We start from the raw sequence: 15,152 nt of genomic DNA, 5'->3' as shown, positions 1-15,152 counted from the left end.
GAATTATTTGCTTTTTGGGTATTGAATTGTATCAGTTCTTTATATATTTTAGATACTAGCCCTTTATAAGATATGTTATTTGTAAATATCTTCTCCCATTCAGTAGGTTGTCTTTTAGTTTTGTTGACTGCTTCCTTCCCTGTGCAGAAGCTTTTTATTTTGATGTAGTCCCAATAGTTTATTTTTGCTTTTGTTTCCCTTGCCTCAGGAGACATATCTAGAAAAAAGTTGCTACGGCTGATGTCAGGAAATTACTGCCTGAGTTCTCTTCTGGGATTTTTATGGTTTCAGGTCTCACATGTAGGTCTTTAATACTGGTTTACAATTTAGTGGGGAGATAAGGCAAACATGTATTATAGTAGAAAGGGTACTGTACAGAATGATTGGAGGTGCAGATTTCATATTATCAAAAGCATAAAAAAGGGATAAGCTTGGATAAGTTGCATTGTTAATAGAATTTAAGATGGAAATGAAGAGGAATTTATCATTTTGTTAACCTCTATCTTAAGAATCAGAACGGCCTAAAAGATAACAAGATTTTATTTATTTATTTGACAGAGAGAGAGAGAGCAGGAACACAAGCAGGGGGAGTGAGAGAGGAGCCCTATGCAGGGCTCAATCCCAGGACCCTGGGATCATGACCCGAGCTGAAGGCAGATGCTTAATGACTGAGCCACCCAGGTGCCCCACCTAAAAGATAACAAAAAAGTCAAAACCAAAACATAAAAGAGCCAGGGAAGACAAATACCAAATGTTTTTCCTCAGTTGTGGCATTTAAGAAACAGAACCAATGACCAAAGAGAGAGAGAGAGAGAGAGAGAGAGAGACCAAGTAACAGACTTAACTATAGAGAACAAACTAATGGTTACCAGAGGGGGGTAGGTAGGGAGGGATGGGTGAAACAGGTGATGGGGATTAGGGAGTGCACTTGTCATGATGAGCACTGACTGATATATGAAATTGTTGAATCACTGTATTGTGCACCTGAAACTAATATAACACTGTATGTTAACTATACTGGAATTAAAATGAAAATTTAATAAATAAAAAATTGTAAAAAAAATCAGTGAGGAAAAGTTAAGGCAGTTAAGGAAATCTCACTGAAATTAATAGCTGTTAGTAAAGTTGTAGTTGGTCTTGGTCAATTAATCCAGTTAGCTTCAAATTATTTTGCCTTAAGAGCCTCAATATGATCTCTTCATTTAGGAAGGGTTAATATTATTAGGGTAGTGACCAAATACCCATCTTCATGTCTGGTACCTCTGGGAAATTTTTATAAATGGAATATCCTTTTGTATGTTACAGAGGGGTTACATGGGGTCATTCGTTCATTCTAACAATCATATATTGATGCACAATCAGTGCTAGGAAATATTTCCAGCCCCAGGGGTACAGAACTCATTCTTTTCTTCAGGAGCTTGTGGTTTAGGAGGAAGTTGGTCTTCCAATGCCCATCCAGCTCCCTCATTTTATCAACCTATGGCCAGCCCTATGCCAAACTCAATTTGACTATTTCAGGGAATTGCCTGCTCAAATTAGGCAAAAATGCAAAATGAGCAGTTAATCAGAACACTCAAACTGCATGTTTAAACTGACATATAGCTATATATGTTCCTGCCATCCAAGATAAAATGTAGAATTATTTATGTCAACTACAATTCTGTTCTTCTTCCCACATATACTAACAACTTACTGCCTAATGCTATTAAACTGGACCCCAAAATCTGGAAATTACTAACTCAATTAAAAAAATACAGTTTTATTGTCAGAAGAAGGACTCCTATAAGTATACCCAACAGAGTACCTAGCACTTAATAGGAACATAATTAACAATTTGTTGAGTGAATGTTGCTGAATGAAGGCAAATGCATCATTGTTTCTCTGTAGAACTATATTTTCCAAGAGTTAGTAGGACTTTGCTAACAAATGCATCCATTTGTAAAGAGGTAGACATTTTAGAAAAGTTATAGTTTGTGTTGGTTAACAAGTCTAGTTAGGTTCAAATTATTGTGCCTTAAGAGCTTCTGTAGCAATTTTCCTGGAAACACATAAAGTGGTACGTGAGAGGCTTCTCGTGATATATCGAAATCCTCTGTTAAACTGACAAGCTGTTTTGATGTCCTTTGCACAAAATGACGTTACGTCATTTCTTGTGGAGAGCAATGTGCTACCTGGCAATTGTTTCTCTGCTGCAAGGTTTTAATGGAAACGTTTTGTTATAGTAGCTTGGTATATATTCTTTGACTTTTAGCTTAAAATGCTCAGTGCAGCTCTTCAAATGAGGGACTTTAGTGTCTTTAAGTTTGAAACACCCCAAATTTTGAAAGCTCTGTGACAAGCCAGGGATAAACCATCCATTAACTTATTTTTCTGCAGTATCATTTCCTTTAAATCACAAGCCTATTTCCACACACTGGGTAATTTTAAAATTGGAATATGTGCCTACTCCCATGGGTAAAGAGAAGAAATTTGTTTATTATAGGTGTCATAACTTGATAAGAAATCAATTTAACTCTTTGACTGCTAGATGATTTATAACAATGCTTTATCAGCTCAAGGTACACATTGGAGCTGCAACTGTGAACAAGACCTACTCCTTACCCTTAAAGAACTTAATATTTAATATGCAGAAATCATGGTAGATGCAGCCATAGGACAAGGCACAGAGCACAGCAAGAAAGCACCCAAGCCAGGGAGTAGGGGATCGAGGAGACCTTTAGTGTCTGCATGGGAGCGGCCACAAAATGATTTCATATATCAAAGGGAAAACTTCTTTCCCCATATAATTAAAAGCTATAACACCCTTCTACTGAAACTAGATTTCAAATATAGAAATAATTTTGAATACTGAAGGGCAGAGCTCAGACTCTGGAGCCCAATTTCTAGGCTCAAATTCTGACTTTGCCGTTTGCTAGCTCTAGGGACTTGAGCAAGACACTTCTCTTATGCTGCCGTTTCCCCATTTTACAAATGGGGATAATGATAGTAACTAACTCACAATGTTAAATGTTATTTAGCATTTATAAAGGGCTTAGAATAGTGCCTGGCATAGCAAGTGCTGTATGTGTTTGTTAAATAAATATAATCATAGAGATACAGAAGCGTTTACAGATACAGAAACATTTAAGCACAATTAAGGACTTGCCTGTGACCTGTGATATAACATGTCTTCTGTGCTCTTCGAAGTCAATGCAATCAATTCTAGTGACCTGAAGCTCCTGTAAAATGGTATTGGGAAATGGGATAAATATTGATTTGCTTGATCTAGTCTTGTTTAAGGAAATTTTTTATGTATAATAATTTATATTGTGTATACATGTTTATTAATAATTTTGAACATATTTCAGGGGATCTGAGTAACAAATATAAAAGTCTACATAGCTTCTCAGAGTCTAGTACATTTATGACAGCAGAAACAGTAATTATGCAGAAAAAAGTAAAAAATGGATTTTAGTAACTTTAAATATCAGTTAACTTGTATAATTGTTTTAAGGACATACTATAACTATAAGAATTAATTCAACTGCAATAATACATGGCAGAAAGATAAGAAAAACTTCCTTTTCTGTGATTGCTAGAGCAGGTTATGATAATAAATGAGACTTGACTTTTGTACATTTAATCCTCATAAAAAGGAAATAGATATTTTTGAAAGGTAGCTAGCACATTCTAAGAAAGAATCTTTCAGTACTTTTAATTACTAATAAACTCAAATCACAGTTTTGCTCTTTAGACATCTAAAATACATAGAAGATCAATATTTAGTTTGAGATCACAATAAAGTAGTGGATTAAAGACTGGAATATAAGTCCTGAAACCATAAACCCTTAGAAGAAAACATGGGTGATAAACTCCTTGATATTGGTCTTGGCAATGATTTTTTGGACCTAACTCCAAAAGCAGAAAGAACAAAAATAAACAAATGGTACTACATGAAACTAAGAAACCTCTGCACAGCAAAGAAAATCATCAACAAAATGAAAAGTTAACCTATTGAATTGGAGAAAATATTTGCAAATCAAGTATCTGATAAGGGGTTAACATTCCAAAATATATAAAGAACTCATACAGCTCTATAACAAAAATGCAAACAAACCAATTAAAAAATGGCAAAGGACCCGAATAGACCTTTTTCCAAAGTAGACACGCAGATTCCAACAGGTACATGAAAAGATGCACAACATCACTAATCATCAGGGAAATACAAATCAAAATTATACTTGAGATACCACTTCAAGCTTGATGCCACCTCATGCTTGTCTATTATCAAAAAGATAAGACATAACAGGTGTTGGCAAGGATATGGTGAAAAGGTGATTCTTCTGCACTGCTGGCAGCTACTATAGAAAACAGTATGGAAGTTTCTAAAAAAAAAAAAACAAAAAACAACAACAAAAAAAGAACTACCATATGATCCAGCAATCTACTACTAGGTATTTACCTGAAGGAGATGAAAACACTAATTAGAAATGATATATGCACCCTATGTTCATTGCAGCAGTATTTATAATATCAAAGAAATGGAAACAACCTAAGTGTCCATTGATAGATGAATGGGTAAAGAATATGTCATATTTTTATATTATGGATTACTAAGCCATAAAAAGAAGGAAATCTTGCCATTTGCAACAACATGGATGGACCTTGTGAGAATTATGCTAAGTGAAATAGATCAGAGAAAGACAAATGCTATGATTTCACTTATATGTGGAATCTAAAAAAGAATACAAATGGACAAACAAAACAGAACTAATCTCACAGATACAGAGAACAGAACAGTGGTTGCCAGAGGGAAAGGAGGTTTGAGAATGGTCAAAATGGGTACAAACAAATAGTCTATAGGTACAAACTTCAAATTATAAAATAAGCAAGTCATGGGAATGTAATATTCAATCCAGTGACTATAGTCAATAATATTGTAATGCATATTTGAAAGTTGCCAAAAGAATAAATCCTGAAAGTTCTTATTATAAGAAAAAAAATTTTTTTAAAGATTTTATTTATTTATTTGACAGAGAGAGACACAGCGAGAGAGGGAACACAAGCAGGGGGAATGGGAGAGTGAGAAGCAGGCTTCCCACTGAGCAGGGAGCCCGATGTGGGACTCGATCCCAGGACTGACCTGAGCCGAAGGCAGATGCTTAACGACTGAGCCACCCAGGTGCCCTATAAGAAATTTTTTTTTTTAAACTTTGTGTGGCAATAGATGGTAACTAGACTTATTGTGGTAATCATTTCCCAGTGTACACAAATATCAAATCATTATTTTGTACACCTGAAACTAATACAATGCTATATGTCATTTGTATCTCTCTCTCTTTTTTTTTAAAGAGTTTGATTTTTGATTTTTTATCATCCTGGCCAGTGGTGAAATCATTAATCACAAGTAGGTCCTTAGGTTAAAGACTGAGATGTTTTTAGTTTGTGGATATTGATCCAAAATTTGCCTGCAGAAAACCACTTAGTGACTTACTCAAGCTATTGAGCTTGGGACCCTATGGTAATAGACATAGTGTAGACTTCATGTGGGTGGCAAGGAAATGGGAAAGGTATATAAAATTGGCCAAAATAATGCTGAAGTAATTTGCTTGTGCTTCTTAAAACTCCCATTTGTATCAGTGTACTCAGTAAATTATCTTTAAAAGCTTTTCCCCCCTTCGTGTGTGTGTGTGTGTGTGTGTTTGTGTGTGTGTTTGTGTGTGTGTTTATGTTGCAGAAGAGAATTTGTGGAAACTGTAGGAGGAAGATGATTAGGAAAGTTTTAACTAGATAAAAGGAGGACACATAGGCAGGGACATAATATGTCATAGGAGCTGTGTGTTATATCAGCCTGAAAAATCTAAAATCATATTTAGAGATTAAACAGGTTATAATTCCTACTCCTAAATGAAACGTTCATTTTAATAACAGAATCATTCAGTTTTAGCCTTTTCTTTTTTTTTTTCTTTTAAAGATTTATTTATTTATTTATTTGACAGAGAGAGACACAGTGAGAGAGGGAACACAAGCAAGGGGAGTGGGAGAGGGAGAAGCAGGCTTCCCGTGGAGCAGGGAGCCCGACACGGGGCTCGATCCCAGGACCCGGGGATCATGACCTGATCCGAAGCAGATGCTTAACGACTGAGCCACCCAGGCACCCCTAGCCTTATCTTTTCAAAGCAACAAGTTCATGAAAAAGAAACTTGATTCTATAGTTGATAGGGAGCCAGGGTAGATTTCTGGCCAGGGTAATAACAGGTTATTTATTTTTGTTATTCATACAGTATTTATTTTACTTTTTACTATTTATTTACTTTCCTCTATTGAATCCTGAACCAACCACTTTTCCCAGGCTAATTGGGGAGGTATAGGGAAAGGAACATACATGGCATGAGAGATGTGGAAGAAAGACATATGGGAGGTGGAGATGGCTCTTTCACATGACAGAGAGCATGAGAAAGGCCGCCACCAGGCAAAAGACCCCCATGGCCTCCAAAATGTCATAGGAGATAAACTTTTGCTTCAGAGAAGGGTTCTGGGCATAACCAGTGATGAGGGCCCAAACACAGTCCCAATCCCAGCCTCAGAGCCAGCCACTCTGACCATGCCAGCCCCAACCCCAGTGAACTTGGCTGCTGGGTCACTGTCCCTTGAAATGGTGCCATTTTCAGAGCTGCTACTGGGATGAGTGAGGTCAGGGGAGGTGGGGCTGCCAGGCTACTGAGGTACTCATCTGTCAGTGTTGGTCCTTTCAGCACCACTGCGGAGAGTGGTAGTCTCAGCAACTACTGGGAGGTGATCCCAACCAGGGAGGGGATGGAGACAAATGTGGCATGGGCATACATTTTAGTAATTCAGGTATGAGGAAAGACAGTTTAGATTGTATGGCCCCCTGGGAACAGAAGAGAGAGATGAGTTCAAGAGGCATTCTAAAGATCTAATGATAAGATTTAAGAAGCTGGGGTGGGGTCTTCAAAGAGGGGATGTCTAGTAGTTTGTTTTACTATTTGGGAATGTAAGTAATTAAGAGTAGTCACACCTAAAAATGTGATAATTGGAACTATAAAGCCTGGAGAACACTTTGTGAGGGAATCAAGTGCACAGGCAAGAATTAAGCTGTGGGCAGAAATTCTAAAGAAAAAAAGACAGAAAAACACACTAGACTCAAGTAAATCCTAAAACCATCAGTGTTTGCCATCTGAAGAAAGTCAAGAGAAAGGCTGACCACTGTAGGGACGGGCTCATTTGAATGAAACAAAAACACCTTGTTACTTTGAGGTTAACAGGGAGATATGCTATGATTAAAATTCATAATCAATAATCTTTTCTATTAGCTGTTCACTTGTTTGTTGTTGGCCTTCAGCTAGAACATAAGCTCCATGAGAGCAGGTACTATGTTTGTTTGTTCCTGATTATATATCTAGCAGCTAGGAAAGGAATGGATAAATATTTGTTGAGTGAACAAACGAGTAAACAGTTGCACACTCAGATCTTTAGTGGAAGATAAAGTCTTGCCTAACTCCAAAACCAAGGTTTGCCCAAGTCAAGAACAAAATGGGATCCTAGAGCAGCGTTGTCCAATAGAGAGTGATAAAATGTTCTATACACTAGCCACTGACCACATGTGGCTGTTGAGCCCTTGAAATGTAACTGGTACAACTAAGGAACTGAGTTTTAAATTTTATTTAATTTTAATTAACTTAATGTGTTTAAGTGAACAGTGGCTACTGTTTTGGACAGCACAGGCATATAGTAAGACTTTACCAGTTAGGAAAACCTGCCTCCTGTGGGTAGATGTAATCTGTGCCAGAATAGAGGCTTTGTCAGCGGCTAGAATCAGACTGAGACTTGGGAAAGGAATCAAGGATTAGCTGTTGGGGCTTTTTTTAATTAATCTTTAGCCCAAGGGACAAGAAGAGTCTGCCAAGCTCATATGAGATCCAGGCTAGTTCATCAGGGAAGGAGACCAGAGAGGTATTTGAGGCCAAAGCCCTAGTTAATAATACGGTTGTGTTTACTCTGAAAGTCTTTATGAACATATCCATTAGGGAACTTGCTGTGCATGGGAGAGGCCTCTGTGGATGACTAGAAAGAATTCAGGATGTAGGGATTTTGGTTACTTTTCTTTGTGCCATGATAAACATTAATTGCATTTGATTATTAAAAGATGGGGTAGGTATAATATGCTCAAAACAAACACTCGGGCACCCAAGAACTCACAGGGTGGAAAAGCAACATTTTTGAATATGAAAGTACAGCAGATGGTAAAAAAATACTTATATGTTTTAAAATATTTGTTAAATTAGAGAAATATTTATCTTACTATATTTATGTAATTTATATTAGGTTTTGGAATGTTCTACTGTGGTTTTGTTTTATCAGACTTACCTGGTTACTTACAGCTTGCATAGGAAATATTAAAATTATACTGATTTCCTTGAGGTTCCTGTGACTGGGCCATGGGAGGAGGAGGAATTTGTTCAAGAGTGTGTTAAATTTGCCTTGTATTCAAACTTCACCCAATAATAATACATATAAATATCATGTATTGAACTGTGTGTAGGAGCAGATGTTTGGCATGTTTTCAGGCTACTTTTGGGAATAGTTTCTATTGAAGAAAGGAAAGTACACTTCAGATCCATTCACATAATTTATGAAAGTGAACAGGGATTTCTCATAAAGGAAGAATGCTGGGCCGACTATTATATTTAGCAAGATAAAGTGTGCTGTGTGCCAATTCCAAAGTCAAGCCGGTATAGCAGAGGACAAACAGATATTAACACGTTCCAGGGGAAGGAGATTAGTTCTCTAAGGAGCAAACACACAACACATTAGAAGATTCTCTTAGGGTTTCCTGAAGACTTGGATCACCTCCGAGGCTAACCATTTGTTTTCATTGTTTTTGTAAGAGAAAATCTTTTGCAAGAACCTACTTTACACCACAGGGGAGAAAAAAATGTTTGAGTATTGAATCTTGAGGTTGGGAAGGACTTTCAAAGATTATCTAGTCCCCACCTAACTTATGCTTGAGTTAATGTGGCAAAAGCTGTGCCGAGGATCTTCTGGTCAGGGCTTTTAACATCTCCTGGAGAAAGTGGATATTAGCTCCATCCTTTGAGAACTGAGCCATTCCATCTTTGGAGAACTTTGACACTGAATTACTTTTACAGAATCCAGCTCTGCTGCTTTGTGCCTTCCGTTCATTTGTCCTACTTGTAACAAATTTTATGATGACCTCTCTATATTCTCACCCAGGACATTGAGTAAAGCGTTAAACAAATGGAACCTAGGACAGAATCCTTTTATGATGATCAACACCTAGAACCAGATTGATATGGTTCCATTAATTAGCACCCTCTGGGTACAGCTGTTGAAACTGCTTGTGACTAATCTGCCTTCTTATTGATGCACTCAGCTTATTTACTTACCTTCTAATTTTTTCCCATTAAAGTTCTTAAGATATTTGAACATGCTTATCAGATCTCCAAGGCTAAATGTGCCTGATTCCCTCAAGAATGTCTTGGATGTTTTTGATTTGTTGATTTGACTGTTTGTACATCTCAGGTCACCCCTGAATAAACCCAGTTTGTCCATTCTTATACGGCAGTACTTCAAGGCTGGTCTGGGCTGCACAGAGACAAATGGAGCTTTTGCTACTTTTTATATAGATTCTCCTCTCCCCGTCCCCTCTTTTCTCCTCTCCACTCTCTCTCCTCCCTTTCTTTCTTCTTCCCTCCCCTACTCTTCCCTTTTTTCTCCTCTCCCACTGATTCTATACTATTTTATTCATTCATTCAATAAACATTCTGTCTACTGTTGACTCATATTAACCCTTCTATAGACTAAAATCTCTAAACATGATTTGCTACAAAACCATTGCTACTGTTCATTCTGTACAAAACAACCGTCCTTTTGAACTTAATCACCTCATTTAAAATTTATTTCAATTACTTTTCATTTTATTATGTTTAGCCCTTGCTTCTAACCTGTCAACTTCTTTTTCGATTCTAATTGAGTCATCTAATATAGTCACTTTCCCTTCTACAGATTTTGTGATGTCCTCTCCATATTCTCATCCAGGACATTGAATAAAATGTTGAAACAAGTGGAACCTAGAAAGAATCCTTCTATGATGCTCCAAACCTGGAACCAGATTGATGTTGTTCTATTAATTAGCACCCTCTGGGTATAGCTGTTGAAACTTTGACTAATCTGCCTTACTATTCATGCACTCAATTTACTTACTCCATTCTGTCCACAAGGATAAGTTGAAAGATCTAAAAGTCTCTCTGAAGGTGATTTGGGCTAGGTGTCTACATTTTCTGGAATCCTAGAAATTATACTAAAGAAAGAAAGAAAGGGCATTTGGCTGTTATTCTTTCCTCCTGAAATTTTCGCGTTGGCCTCTTGTAGCTTATTTTTCTTAGGCAAGCAATAACCTAATGGACACATAAGACTAAGAAAAAAGGATAATGGGAAAAGTTGAACATTCAGATAATTATTAGAGATGGTAATGGCATTTTATGGGAGGACAAAGTATAATATCAAAATGCTTTGACATATCAAGTGAGATCCGCTACTTTCTAATCAGCAGAGGATTTGAAATAATTGCTATTTTTGCTAAAACAAACCAGAATCTACAAGCCACTGCTAATGGTTATTTTTTAAGTTTTTTCTTACATCTTCCTAGGAACTGAAAATATTTAAAATCAGCAAATACACGGATGACATGAAACTTCAGGAAGTTTATACACGTTTTGGGAAAAATAGATAAGGTGTACAAAGATTCCCTCAGTGATGATAAATCCTTGTGGAAGGGTCACATGAGTCAGTTGAATATTACAGTTGGTGGATGGAATTGAAGAATTACAAGCTCAGTCTTTGTTTCCTTATGTGGAAAAAAAGGGTTGCATTCATTGTGTAACTAAACCTTTAAGACAGATCAGTTAAAAAATACCATCTTCTATATTTATAGTAAAACGTAAACTAATTTCCTATAAAGATATTGCTGCTTCCTCCTCTTTTAAGTTGACAGATATTCTCAATGACCAGTGTGACTTGTGTCTAGGATGTCATTATTCCGGTGACTGAGTTTCATATTAAATTATATTCTACATGTACAATCATTTAAATTATGTAGACATTTTTGTTTTTTCATGATATCTTGTTTTTCCTCCTCTGTAACTGGAAACATGAAACTTCAAGAACATTACAGTTTTAAAAACATTGTTGTGGTAAATCTTTAATATATAACTATAGAAAGAAATTTAATATGAGCCAGGACCAACAGTAGTTTCCAAGGTACAAAAAAATATTTTTGGAAGTATAGATTTCATTGATTGTGTGTGTGTGCGTGTGTTGTGTGTGGTTCCAATACAGTGAGAAAATGATAAAATCATCCAAACTCATGTATTTTTCAATTGTAATTATGACTGCTATAGTTTGTCACTATGTGGACCTTTAACAAATGTCCTTTGTACTCCCTGACTTACGCATCTTATGTTTGTTTGTCTATCTAGATTGAGTCCTCATTAGCAAACTCATAGTTATTAGTGATCCCATTCATTTAAGGAGGGACTGGGTAGTCACAAGATAGGAAAGAGTTAAAATGAAATTTTCATAGTTGGAAATCTGCAAATACAGCTATGGTTTTATTTCTTCATTTCATTAGTAATTTACATTCTTAGAATTGTCAGGAGCTAAAATTAATATTATTTTATTTTCTTGTTATAATTCACTTGTGCATGGAGACTACCAGAGACCATTTACTGAAGTTATTAGAAATTGTAAGCTCCCAAATAAAAATGGCAGAAGATACTGCTCTGTTCTAAGTTATGTTACAGAACGAATGCATTTCCTATGGGTGAGAGCATTAGTATCAAGTTGAAGGAGGTCATATGCTACTAATGTCTTCATCCAATGTTCTTAGATTGAAGGGAAATTGCAACTACCATAAATTTGATAAAACAGTCAGATTATACAAAATCAGCTTCTTTTCCCCAGCACTTTACACAGTACAATTTAAAAATCAAGATGGAAGATAAAAACTTACTACAGCCAGTCTCAATAAGGTGTGGGACCTTGACCATGCTCCCTTCTCTCCCAAATGGAAATCATGTTTGGTCTTCCTTAAAAGTCTCCCCCAATACCCCTCAAATCTCAGGATTGGAATTCCTGTTTAGGAAGAAAAGTCTGTCTTGGCCTGACACCTTCTTGCAGACTGTACTACATTCTCCTCTGATCTGATTGGCTCTACCAATGGATTGATTTGTTCTCATCATGTGAATAACTGCTCTTCAGTGGGAGAAGGCCTCTTCCAGGTTTGGAGTGCAGATGCTGTCAAACCAAGTGGAAATATTTTTGTTTCATTAATAGCCAGTGGAATTATATGATGGATCATGAGATTGGCCTGTGTTATAGTTTCAGGCCTTCCAACCTGTGCGCTGTCTTAGCTTTGAGGCGTCTGAACTCTGAGTTCCCTCTGCAGCTATCACATTGACTAGGTCAGTGTTTTTTAACCAGAATTGCACATCACAGTAGCCTGGGAAGCAAGCCCAAATTCACATCTGTACCTACTGTATTTTATTAACTCCAGGATGTACATTTTTCTCACATTTTCTCATTTCCGAAATATGAATGTATTTTCTATTAGTTTAATCCTAGTATAATTGCAGAATTTCTTTCTTAGCAGTACATAAAATAATGGTCCATCTTATAATCAATGGCATCTTAGAGTCAATGAAATCAGAATCTCTGAGGGGGAGGGTAGCTCATTGTGTGAATTTTACAAAAATTTTTACCTGTGCGTCAGGTGAGTCTGATGCACACTGCTGGCTATGAATACTTTGAAGTAGCTGTTGATATATTTATCCACTTAAGAACAATAATAATAATAAACTGATCACTTCCATGCATTGCTTTTTTTCCCTGCCAGGCACTGGGCTAATCACTTTCCATATTTTTATCTCATTTAATTCTCATATTAAACCTATTGCATAGGTATTATTATGTCCACTAAGTGGATTAATAAACTGAGGCTTAGAGAGATGAAGTAGGCTGCCCAAGGACATATAGATCTTAGAAGAGCTAGGATATGAACCCAGCTTGGTTGACTCCAAAGCTCTAACCACTACATTGTATAGCAGTGGTTCTTAAAGTGTGGTCTGTAGACCAGCATCATCAGTATGCCCTAGGGACATATTAGAAATGCAGATTTTAGAGCCCTATCCCAGATTTAAGGAATGAGAAACTCTGGGAGTCTGGCTCAGTACTGTTTTAACAAGCCTTCTGATGCATCCTAATGTTTGAGAACTACTGTTATATAGCATAGAAGTCTCTTACAAAAGGAATAGGAGGCATTGCTAATAAAGATAGGGCCTAATAAAGTTTACTGGATAGCTGGCTGGCTCATATTGTAATCCTAAGATAATGCCATATTTGCAAGGTTGACTAAGCTTTTAGTTGCTTAATAACAAATAAAATTGCATTTGCTCAAATGTGCTTTAATTATAGTTCCCAGTAGGCACAACTATGGTAACAAAATATACTAGGCTCTAATGCTTTTTTGCATAATGAGAATACTCAAAGCATTTAGCACAAATGTATTACAATTCCCCATATAAGATGGGAAGACTGTAGAAGGACCACGTGACTTTCATTGGCCTGACATCCTCTTGTCCTCAATCTTAGTCTAATTCTATTATTTCTTTTCTTCAAAATTACAGAATACAGTATCTTGTTCCTGAGAGGAAAGGGCAAACTGACAGGATTCCTCCTTGTATTATCTTGGGTTGATAGATTGGTTAAATCTAGCATTTGTAATGCAGATAGAAATAAACAGGTTTGAACAAAAGCTGATTAAAGAATTTAGTTGAAAAAACAAAGAACTTGCTTGCTTAGTGAAAAAAAAAAAGATTGACATTAAGGAATTAAGCATCCCAAAAGGATAAATTTGATTCCAAGAAGAAAAGGCAGTTTAAAAAATAATATACCAAAGCGACAAAGTGTGGAGATGCCTCATGAATATGTCTACCCAACATCAGTACAACTATTGAAAAGCACAATATTCAAAAGTAATTTATTTATTTTTTTTCTCTGCATGATGCAAAATAAGCAATTTGATTTTTCTTTTTCCCACTGAATTGACTGGTTCTTGAATGCATTATTTGACCCATAGTACTGTGTTATCCATGGCATTTCCCAGGTGACTGAACTAAGTAGATGTCTTACTGTTGTTGTTGTTTCTAATAAGGGGATGAGGACAGTGATAAATGGAAAAGAGGAAAATACCACATTTGGAACTCAGTGGAGATTTTAGAAGCATGAGTGGTCCTCAGCCTAGAAGATCTAGTGTTCAGCTGCGGTGACCTGCAGGCCGCACCTCTGTCTCCATGGACTTATACACACTTAATTAGCATAGATTGGTGCCTTATAAATCGGGCCAAAGGGTCCAGGACCTTTTCTCAAATTCTGAAATGCTCCCTTTTTGATATGTTTCTAACTTTGCTCTGGTGTGGGACTTGAATATCAACGTGGGCCCGGATTTACACCTAAGAGCTGTTTCCTCCTATGCCTTTCTGTCTTACATGAATCTCTAGACTCCTGCCCGGTATGCCCTGATTCTGTGGCTGCCTGTGTCCCTGCCTGGCTTAGATCTCAGCACTGGAAGCTGAGATCACCTGTCCAACTCTTGGACTTTGTCTACAACCTCCAGTTTGACCAGTTTCTTGGAAATTAGCCCTCTTCGTAGACTTATGGGGGAGAGGGAGCAGTGTAGTGTACTGGTTAAGTGCATCTGCTAAGGCTGGCCTGTAATTGAGACCCCTCTTGGCAATTCACTAATTGTGAGATCTGGAGTAACTCCACTCTGGACCTCAGTTTCCTCATCTACTTTATATCCAGTGGTATGTGTATATATGTGTAGATATATATTCATATATATGTGTACCTGTGAATGCATTTTAATGAATGAGTGGAATGTAGATGAAAATGAAATAGAATAATTATGTTTAATACACTTAGCAAAGTCTAACACATAGATTAAGTGTCCAACATATATTTCCCATTCTTATTATGGCTTTTCCCCCTATCCCTTGGTTATTTGTTTTTAGCATTGTTTACCACCCAGTCCCTGTCCATATAAACTGGTTGCTGGCCATGATCTCTATCCTGTT

General features: G+C 36.8%; 1 protein-coding gene and 1 pseudogene across 5 annotated transcripts in view; one reads left to right on the top strand and one right to left on the bottom strand.

The window, feature by feature from the left end:
• The window catches only part of GRM8 (glutamate metabotropic receptor 8), a 759,285-nt gene that overhangs the window by 263,030 nt on the left and 481,103 nt on the right, over positions 1-15,152 (top strand). The window lies entirely within an intron of this gene.
• Positions 6,416-6,824, bottom strand: LOC118356122 (annotated as a pseudogene).

Source organism: Zalophus californianus, chromosome 12 (assembly GCF_009762305.2).
Source record: "Zalophus californianus isolate mZalCal1 chromosome 12, mZalCal1.pri.v2, whole genome shotgun sequence".
In the NCBI taxonomy this organism is placed as follows: domain Eukaryota; kingdom Metazoa; phylum Chordata; class Mammalia; order Carnivora; family Otariidae; genus Zalophus; species Zalophus californianus.
Note: the sequence above shows the minus strand (reverse complement) of the source record. Positions and strands in the feature narration are given on the sequence as shown.